This window comes from Myodes glareolus, chromosome 8 (genome assembly GCF_982192425.1).
Source record: "Myodes glareolus chromosome 8, mMyoGla1.1, whole genome shotgun sequence".
In the NCBI taxonomy this organism is placed as follows: Eukaryota; Metazoa; Chordata; class Mammalia; order Rodentia; family Cricetidae; genus Myodes; species Myodes glareolus.
Window position 1 is genome coordinate 74,108,638 of NC_142033.1, and position 16,705 is coordinate 74,125,342.

Sequence of the window (16,705 nt, forward strand, 5' to 3'; positions counted from 1 at the left end):
TGTAATGGGATCAGGAACAGCTAGTCATTCCAAATGAAAACGTATAAAACCTCTCTTCTCCCATTACTTCCAAGAAACTGCATCCCAGACACGAGGACTTGATCTATTAAATTTGGCAGCTCTAATGCACCCCGTCTTGCCAATAAACTTATAGGAATTGGATTGAAATTGTAAGAGATGAACGCTTAACGGCCGAGTGCTTAACCAAGCCATTCATGGAGCTTGAAGCTCCAAGGAGCTGCTGGCTGTGGAGAGTAATGGGAAAAGGAGGGGCGGAGGAAGGTATCCCCCTGGGAGACTGACATGAAGAGGAGCAGTGGCTCTGCAACAGACGGAGGTGGACAAAACCACAGAGCACAGAGAAGCCAGCCGTGTGACCTTGTGCAAGCCACTGTCCCTTCTTGACACCTACAATTTACTGTGTGAATATGAGGCAGTGGACCTGAATGGTCAGCGACTGTTTCGGGAGTGATATAGAGAAACATGCCGACACAAATTTACATATTAAGGCTAGGCTATAGTTCAGCGGCAAAGCACTTGCTCAGCACTCAGGTGCAATGGGCTCAGTCCCTGGCACCCCAAATAAAATGGCTATGAACGGAAACTTCATGTTCAGCATCAAGCGAGTGCTCAGGAAATATTGGAGCTGTGGTTCTGAGCATCTGTCATACACTGCCTGAGAGCTTTGCATGCATTGCCCCACAAAGCCTCGCATGACCTGCAACGGATGCCCATGAGACTTCAGGATAAGGGCACTGAGACCCCAAGAAACAAAGTCACTCAGGCAAGGTCACATTACTAGAAGGCAGCTGAGCTGGGCTTAGAACCCAAGTAGGCTGTCTGCACTACTAACCACTACAGTCTCCAACAAATCATACTGACACTTAACTTTCACTCACCCCAGTACCATGCTGACCCCTTTGAAACCCAAAATGTACATACTGAAGCCTACTTATGAATGAGAGAGAAGGCCGAGCATCAGAGAGGTACTATGGGGTGCCCTGGCCATAGAACAGGCTTCAGAACAGGGAAGCCTCTATTCATGCCATTGCAAACACTAGCCCACTAGGGGATCAAGGCCACACGCCTCTCTGACTGCCTGTTCAGCCACACCAGAAACCAAATTAAGCCCCAGAGGGGCAGTATTTTTTTTTTAAATAGAGTTTCTTAGTAGCTAGCTATTGGAGCCAGTCCTGGAACTCGCTCTGTAGACAGTCTGACCTCAAACTCACAGAGATCCACCTGCCTCTGCCTCCCGAGTGCTGGGATTAAAGGTGTGCGCCACCACCGCCCGGCTTGGGGGACTGCTTTCTAACTTTGGTCTGAACAGTCATTTGATTCTGACTGTTCCTTATGAAAAGCAGGGATGTTAGAGTGGCCATGGATGGCGGTGAGCATCAGAGCATTCGTGTCTTCACTGAACACAGCACCAGGCCCACCGAGGTCCTCAGGAAACCCCAGCTATCTGCATTTAGCTTACTGATGGCAGTTAGTACAGGGCTGCTGAAACTGGATGCCAGTGTTCAGGTGAGCCCTGGAAATAGTCAATTATACTGCAGATAAGACAAGTGAGTCTAAGAGAGGACCACAGAGCTACCAAAGTCCACAGTACCAAAGGCAGAGGAGGGACTGGATCCTCTGCACCACAGGCCAGACTGATTCCCACACTGCATGATGGCTCCATACCCTCCACTGCCCAGAGACAACAGAAGAGGCTCAGAGCTTTTTACCTCTCCCCAGGCTTGTCCCCATAGCTAGGTGCTCAAAGGAAGCCATGGCAGGAGCTGGCCTTTAGCAAGGTGACCTCTCCAGACAAGACATTCTAGGCACCTGATCCAACTGTCTCCCACTAAGGGCTAGGGCACATATTTAGGGACAGCCTACGGAACCTGCTAGCCAGGTACAGCATCTTGCCACATTGTAAACAGAATCATTCACGCCACAGCCAGGCATCCTGGCACAAAGCACACCCTGTGCCGCTGTGCTCCTTGACCCTGAGTTGGCAGAAGGGAGACAGCTGGAGTGTCTGTGCACTGGGCCCAGACAGCAGCGTGGGGTGCTGACTAAGCTGACCTTCTCCACCATGATTCATCCTCATCTTCAGCAGTGTGAGCTAGGCCCTGTCCGGAACAGAGTGATCCAGCCCCCACGCCCCACCAAGAACACAGGTGGCACCACCAACCCACTCCCAGGAAGCAGGTCCACAGCTATAACACTATCTGCTGGCTCCCCAAAGCTTCACCAGATGCCAGGGCTGGTTATTCATGGCCAGAGAACAATGCTTAAGCTAGTGAGACTTAAGTCTTCTGGGACCACACAGCAGATTTGAATCCCAATTCCCTCTGCAAAGTGATTTCATGTACTGAGTGTGCCCCTAGCTATAAACCAGGTCTCACAGCTCACAGCACAATGGCTCTTCAGCATCCACAAGGGATGGGTTCCAGGACCCTCATGGATATCACCTTCCCCAGCTCATCCTTTATATAAAAAGCCACAGAATTTCCATCTAACCCACACACAGCTTCTTGTATATTTTACGTCATCTCGAGTATTTTTAATATCTAGTATATGTAAATGTTATGGAATCCGTTGTTTTATTGTATTGTATAGGGAATAATGACAAGAAAAAATATACATATTCAGTACTTTTTTCTGTTTTGAGACATGGTTTCTCTGTGTAGCCCTAGCTGTCCTGAAATATACTGTATATTCTGTAGATCAGGTTAGCCTCTAATTCAGAGATCTGCCTGCCTCTGCCTCCTGAGTGCTGAGATTAAGTGTGCACCACCACTCTGGCCACCATTTGAAAACTGCAGTCAAACAATGCCTCAGGACCCTGATACCCCACCTTGCATGAAGGCTTATTCTCTTGTGGGTCTCCTTCCCTTCCAGAACACAGGCTCAAGGGCAAAGAACTCTGTCTAACCCACCAATTGCCAGGAACACACGGCCTGCAGAATAAATGAGTGGCTTGCAGAGCCAAGCCCTCCCTCCACCTTGCTGGATGCCATTTCCTCCCAGGCCCTTTTTGGAAAGGCCAAGCAGGCAGGTCTCTCACACAGGATACCTGACTCTTGCAGAGCTGTTCTGCTGTGTAGCTGCCCATGGAACTTACCTGTGCTGGCTGTCTCACTGCACATGACAACCCTCCAGGCTCAATGAGCACCCTCTACCATAGAGGTACAAGAGGGAAGAGACAGGGGAGGGGGTAAGGGAAACAGCTCCAGATTTGATCCACACATGCTGGTGTCTCACTTTCATTCTTTAGAAACATTTTTTTTAATTTATTCTTTCCTGTATGAGTGCTTTGTCTGCATATATGTATATGTATCACACATGTGCAGTATGCACAGAGGCCAGAAGAGGGGGCTGGAGTTACAGATGGCTTTGAGCCACCATGCGGATGCTAGGAACTTAACCTGGGTCCTCTGGAAGAGCAGTTAGTACTCTTAATGGCTGGCTGAGCCATCTCTCCAGTTTGGAGAGCCGTGTGTACACTTGGCAAGTACCCTTCACTGAGCTATAGATTCCCAAATCCCCACCCGCTTTTTCGTGTTTCTTTGTGTTTGCCCTGGTTGTCCTGGAACTAGCTCTTGCAGACCAGGCTGGCCTTGAATTCACAGAGATCCACCTGTCTCTGCCCCCACCCCCCCAGTGCTGGGATTAAAGGTGTGCGCCACTACCACCCAGCCTCCATTTCATTCTTATTTCGCCTTCACAGAGGTCCTTTTGAAGTGAACATGAGAAGCAGCTCCTCAGTTACCTCACCTGCTCACAGCTGGCAAAGTTAACAATAACGACAACAATTATCGCTCATGATAACACGGTCTTATCCTGAAGACTAGTAATATTGAGAGCCCCACACCGCATCTTGTGACCCTCCCTGCCACGCTGTGCTGGAGGCTCCACAGCCAAAGCATCCCAGAGCAGGGCTCTAGAGTTTATTAAGCCCTCTCCCACTGCCCCTCTGAGGCTACAGCAGGGCAGACCTTCATCAGAATCGTTCCTCCAACTGTGTGCATCTTTGGCACAGGGCTAAAATAAGCCACAGCTTGGCCTTGACCAGGGGTTGGAACGTAGGCTGTAATTATCCTGGACTTGTGCTCACCACACGCTGCCCTTGTGCACACCTGCCATTTTTTCTAATTATGACACCATCGGAATCCAGGTAAACAATAAAGCACAGCTTTATCGCATACCCACAAATAACATGGCAGGGTCCTGGTGCCATGTTTGCTGTTGGGAATTGATGAACTGGTCTGTGGTGGTGGTCCAAAGCTGCCTGCTCCAGACCCTGCTCCAAAGGACGTTCCAAGGAAATGCAGGTGGGCCTTGTATATAGGAGCACTTACAGGTGCTGCAAGGCTGCACTGCAAACACAGCTGTCTCGTCCATTCCTCAGCCCTGCGCTTGCCTGCTAGCCACTCTGGATGAACTGCATCACCTCGTTCCCAGCAAGCTAAGGCTGTTGGGGGTCTACCAATTCAGTAGTCTGGGTCAGGGCCAGGATCTAAGCAGGTGCTGCTCCAAGTCCTCAGAACAACAGTCTAAGGTGGTAGATGATGCTGAAGTGGAGAGCAAGGGCTGCTTGGACCGATCCCTGAAAGCTAGTTCTTCCTAAGTACAGAGTTCCTAACTTAAGGTGGTTACACACCTTCCATAGAAACTGTACTTAAAATACCAAATGCTGATCTCCAAGCTAGGAACACATAGGACACTGGGCATCAGGAGCAGGCCACAGTAGCCCACTGGTCGGTCCGAAATGAAACACCAATCAAGAATCACCTGCAAGCTCTCGGCCCAGGTCTGAACTCAAGTCCCTACTGCCCATGGCTGTCCACTTCCCTCTGTACTCATCTGGGAGGTGGGCCGATGACACGATTTCCAAGATGCTTCTGACCCGTCACATATGCTGGGCACTCAGCCAATGGTACCCATTGTGGAAGGAGCGGCCAGCCCTACACCCAGTGATTCTTTTGGCTTTTCCAACTAGTACAGTTCCTTCTCAAGCTGTGTCGGGGTTGATCTGTATGACCAAGAAGTGACATGCTACTTCCAAGGGCAAGTTACAACTCAACCTCTAACTTGGCTCTCTCTCTAGTCAGTCACTCAGTCTGTGGGTAGCTAGCTACCACAGAGTCAACAGCATTGACTGTAAAGCCCACAGGGTCAGCGGCTGAGACCCTGACACCCCACTTCCCGACTCCTAAGTGTCTCTTTCCAGCCCAGGCCAATCTCAGATAACTATACTCTGGTTGACAGTCTGACTAGAATCATCCAGTTAAGCCCCGACCAAATTCCTGACCCTCAAAATAGCATGAGATGATAATAAAAATAATAAATGCTTGTTGGCAGCACGTGCTGGAGACAAAGGCATGTGGATCACTGGAAGTTCAAAGCCAGTCTAGTCTACTTAGTGAGTTCAAGGCCAGAGTAAGACCTTGTCTCAAAAAACAAAAAAACTATTGATTTAAGTCACCAAGTTTTTTTTGGAGGGGGTGATTTATTATGCATCAAAGACAACAGAGTGAAATAAATGAATTTTAAATACCATCTATCAGCTGGGTGCTGTAGTGCACACCTTTAATCCCAGTACTGGGAGGTAGAGGCAGGTGGATCTGTAAATTCAAGGCCAGCCTGGTCTAACAAACAAACAAAAAAACCAACCAAACAAACAAACAAACCTAAACCAAGCCAACAACAAAAAGCATTTAACAATCTGTGATAGTCACAGGTGCACAGAATCCCCAACTCAAAACATTTCTGAGCCATGTCATCGGAAGCCCCTCCTCCCACATACACAACTCTAAGGCACCATATTTTCCCATTCATTTATTTACCTATTTGTTCACCAGAAAAACCTGTGAGTTTCTGATCTCACAAGGACCACTAAGTATACGCTAGGGCTGGCTGACAGATCGGCCATTGCAAAGTGTCAAGCTTTGTGCCCCAGAACCCCAATCGGGACAGGGAACTCCTCCACAGAAGACACAGAAGAACACAAAGTCATAGGACACAGTTGAATGACCTAATGTGAAAATGTTCAAAGTTTGAAACTTCATAATGGTCAGAAAGTAAAACTCATCCTTTCAGATTAAAAATTTGACCTCTGAGGCACTTTTGGTCATAGGTGTATAGGCAGTTTTTGTTCTGAAACAGGCTTTCACAGTGTAGCCCTGGCTGGCCTGGAACTCCCAGAGATCTGCTAGCCTCTGCCTCTGAGTGCTGGGATTGAAGGTGTGCACCACAGCAGAGTCCACAAAGCCTGATATGTTAGTTCTACCACCACCCTCATTTGGGTCCGCAAACAGACACACAGAGCACTGTTGGGAGGCAGGAACAGGATGTGAGCCACAGTTCAACAGCTGGTACCACAGTCACTAAACTATTTGGCAGGTGACTGGAGGTAAGAGAGTCACTTGATCCCAGGATTAAAGGCCACGTTGAGCAACAGCAGGACCACTTTAGACAAAAAAAAAAAAAAAAAAAGCCCAAAACCCTAAAAAGGCTAGGTGAGTCATGCCTGTAGTACCAGCCATAGTAGGCGATACAAGAAGATCAGGAGTTTAAAGCTGGCCTTGGCTACATAATGAATTTGTGGCCAGCCTGGGACACACACGACCTTGTCTCAAAATAAACACACAAATAGCAAAAGTACAAGTAAAATCAAAGGAAATTCTTGGACAGCTGCTCTTAATTTTAAGTGGAAAATGGTTTATCATTACAACCATACACAACAGGATACCATTTCTCAAAGCAAAAGAATCTTCTTCCAGGCTGGAGAGATGGCTCAGCAGTTAAAAACATTGGCTTTTCATCCAGAGGACCCAGGTTCAATTCCCAGAACCCACATAGCAGCTCACAACTGTCTGCAACTCCAGTTCCAGGGGATCTGACACCCTCACACAGACATGCATGCCGGCGAAACACCAGTGCACATAAAAATAAATCTTTTGCTTCTTTGTTGTTTGTATTTTGTTTTTCAAGACAGGGTTTCTCTGTATAGCTCTGGCTGTCCTGGAACTTGCTCTGTAGACCAAGCTGGCCTTGATCTCAGAGATCCTATCGCTGTCTCCTGAGTATTAGGATTAAAGGTGTGTGCCACCACCACTCAGCTAAATAAACTTTTTTTGTTTTGTTTTTGTTTTTCAAGAGAGTTTCTCTGTATAACAGTCCTAGCTGTCTTGGAATTAGCTTTTGTAGACCAGGCTGGCCTCGAACTCACAAAGATCCACCTGCCTCTGCCTCCCGAGTGCTGGGATTAAAGGCATTCACCATCACCACTCGGCTAAATAAATCTTTAAAAAAAAAAATCTTCCTCCACTACACACATAAAGAACATAAAGACTAGAACTGTGGCTATTCCTGGCTCAGGAATTACATGTATTTTATTTTCACTTTGCTTTTTGTTATTCTTATAAGAAGTTCTATATTTAATGTAGATTGTTGAAAACCTTTAAAACCAAAAATATTCCCTTCAAAAAGTGGGGACTGAACAAACTGGTGTCTCATGCTTTTATTCTCAGCACACTGAAGATACAGACAGACCTTTGTGAGTTTGAGCCCAGACTGGTCTACATTGCAATTTCTAGGCCAGTCATGGTTACATAGTGAGACCCTGCCCCAAAAGGGAGTGGAGAGAAGGTTCAGTGGTTGACAGCACTCAATGCTCTTACAGAGGACCAGTGTCCAGTCCTCAGTCCCCACATGTTGTGAGAGACTCAATCCCTGTCTATAGGTCCAGAGGATTCGACCTCTTTTGACCTCCACTGGCACCATGCACATACGTGGTGCACATTCATTCACACAGTCACACACACACACACACACACGAAGACAAAACATTCATATACACACATACACAAATATATTTTAAAACTTTTAAGTATGAACTGAGATGTGGCTCAGTAGTAGAGCATTTATTTGGCACATCTGAGGCTCTGGGTTTAGATCTGTCAGAAAAGGATCAATTTTACTCTTTCCCCCTTAGGAGACTGCCAGGATGGTTCCTGGGACTTTGTTCACCTGGATAAATCAACCTGGGTGGAAGCTGAAAATGACAGAATAAATATTTCCTTCAGTTCCCATTGAGTGAGCACCAAGGAGACCCTGGTTCTAAGCAGACCCAGCCTAGAAACCCCACGTGAAAGTTGGCTGCACCTGGTTCTAAACAGACCCGGCCGGCCTAGCAACCCCACGTGAGGTTGGCTACACTTGGTTCTAAGCAGACCCAGACTAGGAACCCCACGTGAGGTTGGCTACACTTGGTTCTAAGCAGACCCAGACTAGGAACCCCACGTGAAGGCTGGCTGCACCTGGTTCTGGGCACAAGCCCACAAGCTGCAGACAGTTTCTCATCAGACAGTTACAGGTCTCAGGAGGCTGGAGTTTCCAAACAGGAGAGACAAAAATAGTCTGAAGGAGCCTCCTGAACTAAATACTGGACTCCAAACCATATCTGCCTCCTCCTCCTTCCTGTCATCAAGCCAGACCTCACGTCCTCACTCGTAGCCAAGGCCCCTGATGCTTCTGGCCTACATCATGCATCATAGCAGCCCTCCTAAAATCAACCCTATTCAATATGGCTACGGCTCCTACATGAGAGCCCTGCTGAAAATGAAGTCTTTGCCAGGCCGTGGTGGCACACGCCTTTAATCCCAGCACTTCGGAGGCAGAGGCAGGTGGATCTCTGTGAGTTCCAGGCCAGCATGATCTACAAGAGCTAGTTCCAGGACAGGCTCCAAAGCTACTACAGAGAAACCCTGTCTTGAAAAAGAAAGAAAAAGGAAGGAAGGAAGGAAGGAAGGAAGGAAGGAAGGAAGGAAGGAAGGAAGGAAGGAAGGAAGGAAGGAAAGAAGGAAAGAAGGAAAGAAGGAAAGAAGGAAAGAAGGAAAGAAGGAAAGAAGGAAAGAAGGAAAGAAGGAAGGAAAAGAAAATGAAGTCTTGAGCTGGGGAGCTGACTCACCAGGTAAAGGTAATGTCCTAAAAGCCTGATGACCGGACTTTAAATCACCAGAACCCACACTAAGGGAGAGAGAATATGGACTCCAAAGCTGTCCTCTGGCCTTCATAGCTGTACCTTGCCATGCACTCATACATACACCACACACGCACACACAAATGGAAAGAATGAAAAACAGAAATAGCTTCCGAGGGCAAAATGGCGTGCAACAGGAAAGCACCTGACTAGGACAGTGTGGCTTAGGGTTCATCACCAAAAATATGTCCTGGGCCAAGTCTCAAAATTCTGACTTAGCAGATTTGGAAAGTGACCTAGAGATCTGTATTTTAACCAATCAGTCTAGGTCCCCCTACCAAGAAAAGAACCCAGAGAAATAAACTTCACCCCACATCCTAAAGGCAGCCTTGTGGGAACATTCTGACTAAACACAGCCTCTGGACTTGAGTTCCAGCCAGAAATGAGACTGGCATGAGCGCCAGCTCACTGAGGTGCCCTAAACTGACACAGAGCACAACTATCTCTTTATATCACGGCACTCAGGTACTTGAGGTAGGAGTGTCCAGTTCACAGGCCAGCCTGGGCTAAACAGCTAGACCATGTCTCAAAACACAACACACACACACACATGTGTAACAGGGTATTTAAAAGCATACACTTCTTTTTTTTTGACAGTGTTTCTCTGTTTAGCTCTGGCTGGTCTCAAACTCACATAGATCTGCCTGCCTCTGCTTTTCCAGTGCAGGGATTAAAGGCGTGTGCCATCACAGCCCACTTTGAAAGCACTCTTAGCATTAAAAAAAAGATCTAAGGTTGAAATATCAGATATACAAGACTACATCAGTAATTGACATTAGATTTATGGTTTTAGGTTGAGAGATTTGCAGTGAATGATTAGAAACTCCGACTGTGTTAGAATAAACCAGGTGCTAAAAAACATCAATTTAGGGTCCACCTTCTTTTTCCCTATATTCTTCTATCATGTGAGGGATAGAGCCTAGTGTGTGAGTGTATGTGTTGTGTGTGAGCACACGTGTTGAGTTAAGGCATGGTCTTAGGTAGCTCAAACTGGTTTCAACGTCTTTATCCAGTTGAGGATGACCTTGAACTTCTGAGCCCCAGCCTCCTCCACCTTCCTAGTGCTGACATTACTAGTTAAGTGCATACCACTCACTCCCAGGTTACAGCATGCTGAAGATCAAACCCCAGACCTTTGTATTAAGCAAGCACTCCACCAATTGCGTTAACCACTGTAACACGATTAGTAAAAACCCAGAGACAGATATTGGGTTCAACCTGAAGACCAGAAAAGCAAAACCCCTGGCTCTTACCTCGACCCCAGTCTGAAAATGGTGATCCTGCTTCCAGGAATCTCAGAATAAGACTGAGACTGAGAGCTATCCCTTCCCATTTTATAATCCTCTCTAGAGCTGGGATTAAAGGCGTGCACCACTGCCCCCTGGTTTCTATGGTAACTAGTGTGGCTACTGGGATTAAAGGTGTGTGTCACCACTGCCTGGTCTGTAAGGCTGACCAGTGCCGCTGTTTTACTCTCTGAACTTCAGGCAAGCTTTATTTATTAAAATATAAATGAAATATCACAACAAATCCCCAGCTCCAGAGCCTGTAATTTGTTGTCACTGTTCCAAGTTTTTAAAAAGTACTGAACTAGAAAGAGAGAGAAAGAACAGCCAGGGCTACACAGAGAAACCCTGTCTCAAAAAAACAAAACAACAACATATATACACATACATAGTATATAAAAAATTTCAATTATGGGGCTGGAGAGATGGTTCAGGGGTTAAGAGCACTGGCTGCTCTTCCAAAGGTCCTGAGTTCAATTCCCAGCAACCACATGGTGGCTCACAACCATCTGTAATGAGATCTGGTGCCCTCTTCTGGTGTGCAGATGTACATGCAGGCAGAATACTGTCTACATAATAAATGAATAAATAAATCTTTAAATTAAATTATATTAAATTAAATTAAAAAAATAGTAAGCTGGGTGTGGTGGTGCATGCTTTTAATTCCAGCACTCGGGAGATTGAGTAAGGTGGTTGGGTCACTGTGAGTTCAAGGCCAGTTTGGTCTGCACAGGGAGTTCCAGATCAGTCGGCCCCCACAAAGAAGAGACCCTTTCACAAAACAACAACAGAAATGCTTCCCGGCTCCATCTCACCCGTTCAGAACAGGGGAAAACAAATGCTGGCGAGGGTACTTCGGGAACAGACCCTTCCTGTGTGCTGCTGGTGTATGGTGTTTGTCAGTACCACTGTGGAAATCAGTACGATAGCTCCTCAGAAAGCTAACATACAGTCAGCATACACTCAGCCAGGCCACTTTTGGGTAATGCCTGAAGGCCTCAGATCAACACAGCACAGACACCTGCACATGTTCATAGCCACACTCTGGGGTCAGCCTGGGTGTCCATCAACAGACAAATGATTATGGAAATGGGACATATATACAATGGAATTTCACCTAACCATAAGGAACAAAATCGTGTCATTTACGGAAAATGGATGAACTGGAGAACATCATATTAAGGGAAGTGAGTCAGACTCTGAAAAACAATTATCATATTCCATCTGTAGATCCTAGATTTTATACAGATACATAAAAATCATAAATGCATATAAGATACAAAAGTAGAAGCAAAACTATGTGTGGGAATGTTTGGGAATAATAGGAAGGGGCCAGAGTACATAGTGAGTTTGTGTGGAAATGTGTTTATGAAAGTCCATCCCTAGCACAAGCAATTCTAAAAACTATTGAATTGTTTGTAAGAAATTTAAATTCAGTATAAACGTAATTAATTAAATTTGCTAGTAACTAAGTATCCTTGGGGAAATTGAGCTTGTTAGGTTATGCATCCCAAGTACTAAAAAGAAAATCAAATATATTAAAATTATGAATGGAGTTACATGTTCGAGGGAATGTAATTAAACTGAAAGTAGGGCTGAGTGTCTAGAGGAATTCAGTTTGTTCAAGCTGAGTTCAAACATTAATCAAAAAAACGTCAAGGTCGTTTTTCTTATTTCCCTAAGTTTTGGTGTAGAGCACTGAAGATTTTTTCCCCCACTGAGACAGTCTCACTTCATAGCCTAGGGCTTGTCTTGAATTTTCAATATTTCTGCCTCTTCTTCCAGAGTGCTGGGATTACAGGTAAGCACCACTATACCTGGCCCAACAATTACATTAAGAGACTTTTTTTAAAATTTTTTTTGCTGGGCGGTGGTGGCACACACCTTTAACCCCAACATTCGGAGGTAGAGGTAGGTAGATCTCTGAATACAGGCCAGCCTGGTCTACAGAATGAGAACCAGAGAAAACCTGTATTGAAAAGAATTTTTTTTTTCTTTTTTGGTTTTTTCGAGACAGGGTTTCTCTGTGTAGACCTTGCTGCCCTGGAACTTTCTTTATAGAACAGGCAGCTAAAAATTAAGACAGGGTCTTACTATGTAGTCCTGGTTGGTCTAAAACTTGCTATGTGGCTCAGGCTAGCCTCAAGTTTGCAGAGGTCTGCTTTCTCTACCTCCTAATTACTGGGATTAAAGGGATGTGCCACCACACCCAGCATTTAAAAATGTTACTAAAAGACTAAAATAAATAAATACATAAATAAATGTTTTACTTTATTTTCTTTTAAATTTTACTTTATGGTCATTGTTGTTTATGTCTGAGTGGCGGTGTCAGGGTGCCTGGAACTGAGATTACAGACAGCCATGTGGATGTGGATGTTGAGAACTGAGCCCAAGTCCTCTGGAAGAGCAACCAGTGCTCTTAACCACCGAGCCATCTCTCCAGTCCCCTAAAACATGAAAATAAAATTAAGGCTGGGCATGGTGGCACATGTCTTCAATCCCAGGACTCAGGAAGCAGAGGCAGGCAGATTTCTGTAAGTTTAAAGCCAGCCTGGTCTATAGAGTGAGTTCCAGGATGCTACACAGAGAAACCCTGTCTCTCATCATCATCATCATCATCATCATCATACACTACACAGAGAAACCCTGTCCCCATAATAATAATAATAGTAATAATAATGAGGAGAAGGAGGTGGCTTGACTGATGGCTCAATGGTTAAAGCACTTGCTGCTCTTGCAGACCTGGATTCGGTCTCCAGTACCCACATGGCAGCTCACAACTGTCCATAATCCCACTCTGGGGATCCAAAGCACAAATGTGGAACACATACATACATACATACGTATCTTACACTCACACATGTAAGATAAAAATAATAACTGTTTAAAAATGACACTAAGATTGGCATAAGAACAGACAGGAGGACCAATGGAACTGAATAGAAGACCAGGATATCAATCCACACAGCTTCCAACACCTGATCTTTGATTAAGAAGCAAAAAATATCAAATGGAAAAAAAGAAAGCATATTTAACAAGTGGTGCTGGCATAACTGGATATCAACATGTAGAAGAATGAAAATAGATCCATATCTATCACCAAGCACACAACTCATGTCCAAATGGATTAAAGACCTCAACATAAAGCCAGCCATACTGAACCTTATAGAAGAGAAAGTGAGAAGTACACTTGAACGCATTGGCACAGGGAACCGCTTCCTAAATAGAACCCCAGCAGCACAGACACTGAGAGAAACTGAAAAGCTTCTGTAAAGCAAATGACATGGTCAACAAGACAAAATGCCAGCCTACAGAATGGGAAAAGATCTTCACTAACCCCACATCACACAGAGGTCTGATCTCCAAAATATACAAAGTACTCAAGAAATTGGACACCAATAGATCCAATTGAGTACAGACCTAAACAAAGAACCCTCAACAGAGGAATCTAAAATGGCTGAAAGACACTTAAGGAAATGTTCAACATCCTTAGCCATCAGAGAAATGCAAATAAAAACAACTCTGAGATTCCATCTTACACCTGTAAGAATGGCCAAGATCAAAAACACTGATGACAACTTATGCTGGAGAGGTTGTGGGGAAAAGGGAACACTTCTGCATTGCTGGTGGGAATGCAAGCTGGTACAACCCCTTTGGATGTCAATGTGGCAATTTCTCAGAAAATTAGGAAACAATCTTCCTCAAGACACTTTAATACCACTTTTGGGTATATATCCAAAGGATGCTCAATTGTGCCACAAGGACATGTGCTCAACTATGTTCATAGCAGCTTTGTTTGTCATAGCCAGAACCTGGAAACACCTAAATGCCCCTCGATTGAAGAATGGATAAGGAAAATGTGGTACATTTACACAATGGAGTACTACACAGCAGAAAAAATAATGACATCTTGAATTTTGCAGGAAAATGGATGGAGCTAGAAAACATTATTTTGAGTGAGGTAACCCAGACACAGAAAGACAATTATCACATGTACTCACTCATAGGTGGTTTTTAAACATAAAGCAAAGAAAGCCATCCTACAAACCACAATCCCAGAGAACTTAGACAATAATATGGACACTAAGAGAGATTTACATAGATATAATCTACATGGGAAGTAGAAAAAGACAAGATCTCCTGAGTAAATTGGGAGCATGGGGACCTTGGGGGAAGGTTGAAGCGGGGAGGGGAGAGGGAGGGAGGGGAACAGAGAAAAATGTAGAGCTCAATAAATATTTAAAAAAAAAAAGAAAGAAAAAAGTATGCTGTAAGTCTCTTGCAGGTGATCAGTAAACCCTAAGCAGTCTTTCCCTGCAGGCTCACAACTTCCTGCCAGACATTACCAGAATGCTTCGCAACAACATCCACACCGAGAGGAGCTCATCCTCAGGGTCATCCACTTTCCCTTCTAGTTCCTAACTTTACTGTTGCTCTCCACAGTTTACATAAAGTAGAGAGAAGTCAGGACTGATCAGGGTCACACTGGGTCAGGAGAGCCGCACCAGAGGCCAGTCCCTGGTTCATCTAAGAGTCTGTAAGGCAGTCCTCGCAGCTAAAGGACGCAGCAAAGGATAACTGTGAGCTTCTGCTCCTCCTGCCTCAACCTCCCAAGTGTGGAGCCTATAGTCCTGCACCGGCCTTCAGTCTCTATCCCAGTCCCAGGCCGGCCCTCTAATCTTCAGAATCACAGCCCCATTCGCCCTAGATATCTGCTTCATATCTCGGGGACCACTCACATGAAACATGATTTATAGAGCTGGAGAGCATGTTAAAAGCATGTACCGCTCTAACAGACGGTACCTGGCATCTACATAGGATAGATCACAAACCACCTCTAACTCCAGCTCCAGGGGATCCAATACCTTCTCCTGGATTTTGTGGGCACTGCCACTCAGGAGCACATACTGACCCCTCCACCCACCTTACACATATGCATAGTTTACCTAACAAAAAATACATCTTTCAACACACATACAGCTTACAGGCCAGGCATGGTAGTGGATGCCTATAACTTCAGCCTTCCGGAGACAGAGTCAGGCTAGTCTGTGTAGCTGGTTCCAGGCCAGCCAGATCGAGTGTTAAAATTTGTCTCAAAACAGTCAAACAAAAACCATTTAGTCCCTGAGGTCAAACTTTGATTTATCCTAGATGTTAATTCTTTCTTTTTTGGGGGGGAGGAGGTATTTCAGGATGGGATTAGTCTGTGTAGCCCTGGCCTCGAACTCAAGAGACCCACCTGCCTCTCCAGAGTGCTGGGACTAAAGGCCTGCACAGTCGAGCCCGACTTTTAATTTCTCTTTTTTGTACACATTTGCTAACTTGCTCTATCTACCTCACCTCCCAAAATGCACCTCAAATCTAAAGATTATTCTAGTCCACTCTACTCTAAATCACCTTCCTCTATAATTTCCCCTCTTCAGTCTATTTTCTACCAAGAAGCCAGCAAGATAACATTAAAATGTAAATTAGATCTTGTCACATTCCAGTTTAAAGCCCTCCAGTGAACGAGGCCAGACAAGAACAGACCTCCGGCCACCTATTCAGAGTCCACTCTACATTTTGTCAAGCACCCCAGCACTGAGACTGCCTCTAAAACTTTGCACAAACATTATCCTATTTACCCTGTTACTACATAGCCAGTCCTCCGTTAAGTGGCTACCCAGGCTTCCAGGCTTAAAGAGCACCACCAACCTGTCCAAGTATTCAGCTTTCTCTTCTACAAAGTCCTAGTCTCCAGAAGCGCTGGGCCTCTCCATTACCCACACACAATAGCCCGAGCTGGGACCATTCATCTGCTGGGGACCAGCTCAAGACCGGGAGGGGATCCTCAGAAAAGCATTTATACGGTGCCTTTTACAACCAGGTCGCCCGCCTTCGAGGCGAGCGTTCTTGGCTTCAAAGCCTACGAGCTGGAAACGAAGGCAAAGCCACTTTTTTCTCCTGAGGCGTGGCTGAAGGGTCAGAATTCTAGGATCCGACTTTTACCACCTCCAAACCTACACCTGGAGTAGGTTCCTAGAAGACGAGGCTCAGGGAGAGATGAAGCCACAGAAGTTCAGGTCCCCTCGCCTCTCTAGCCACTCCCTATGCCAGAAAATGCTGATAGCGAAGGTTCAGAACGAAGAGCTAAATAGTCTGGGTAGAGAAGCAGCCTAGAACTCGGCCCGGGACGTCCGGCCAAAGATACCTGGCTCCGTGGCTGGACGGCTCCGGGCTCCTCCTCTTGTGTTCGCCGGTCGCGCTCTGCTCGATGGGATTCGTAGTCCTTCATAAGGTGTACGAGGAGAAGACTGAACGCAAAGGCAAGACTGCGCGGGGAAAGATGGGAAGCCAAAGGGCTTTTGGGAGTTGTAGTTCAAAATAGTCCTACAGCCAGCCA

The 16,705-nt window shown here is 45.7% G+C and overlaps 1 protein-coding gene across 2 annotated transcripts in view; it reads right to left on the reverse strand.

Annotated features, from left to right (window-relative positions):
• Zmat5 (zinc finger matrin-type 5) overlaps positions 1-16,666 on the reverse strand; it is a 31,176-nt gene extending 14,510 nt beyond the window's left edge. The window contains exon 1 of one of the 2 annotated variants that reach the window (XM_048449915.3): positions 16,514-16,666. The gene's annotated coding sequence lies outside the window, so the exon portion shown is untranslated. The other variant, XM_048449916.3, reaches the window with a different exon arrangement.
• Positions 16,667-16,705: the final 39 nt, after the last annotated feature.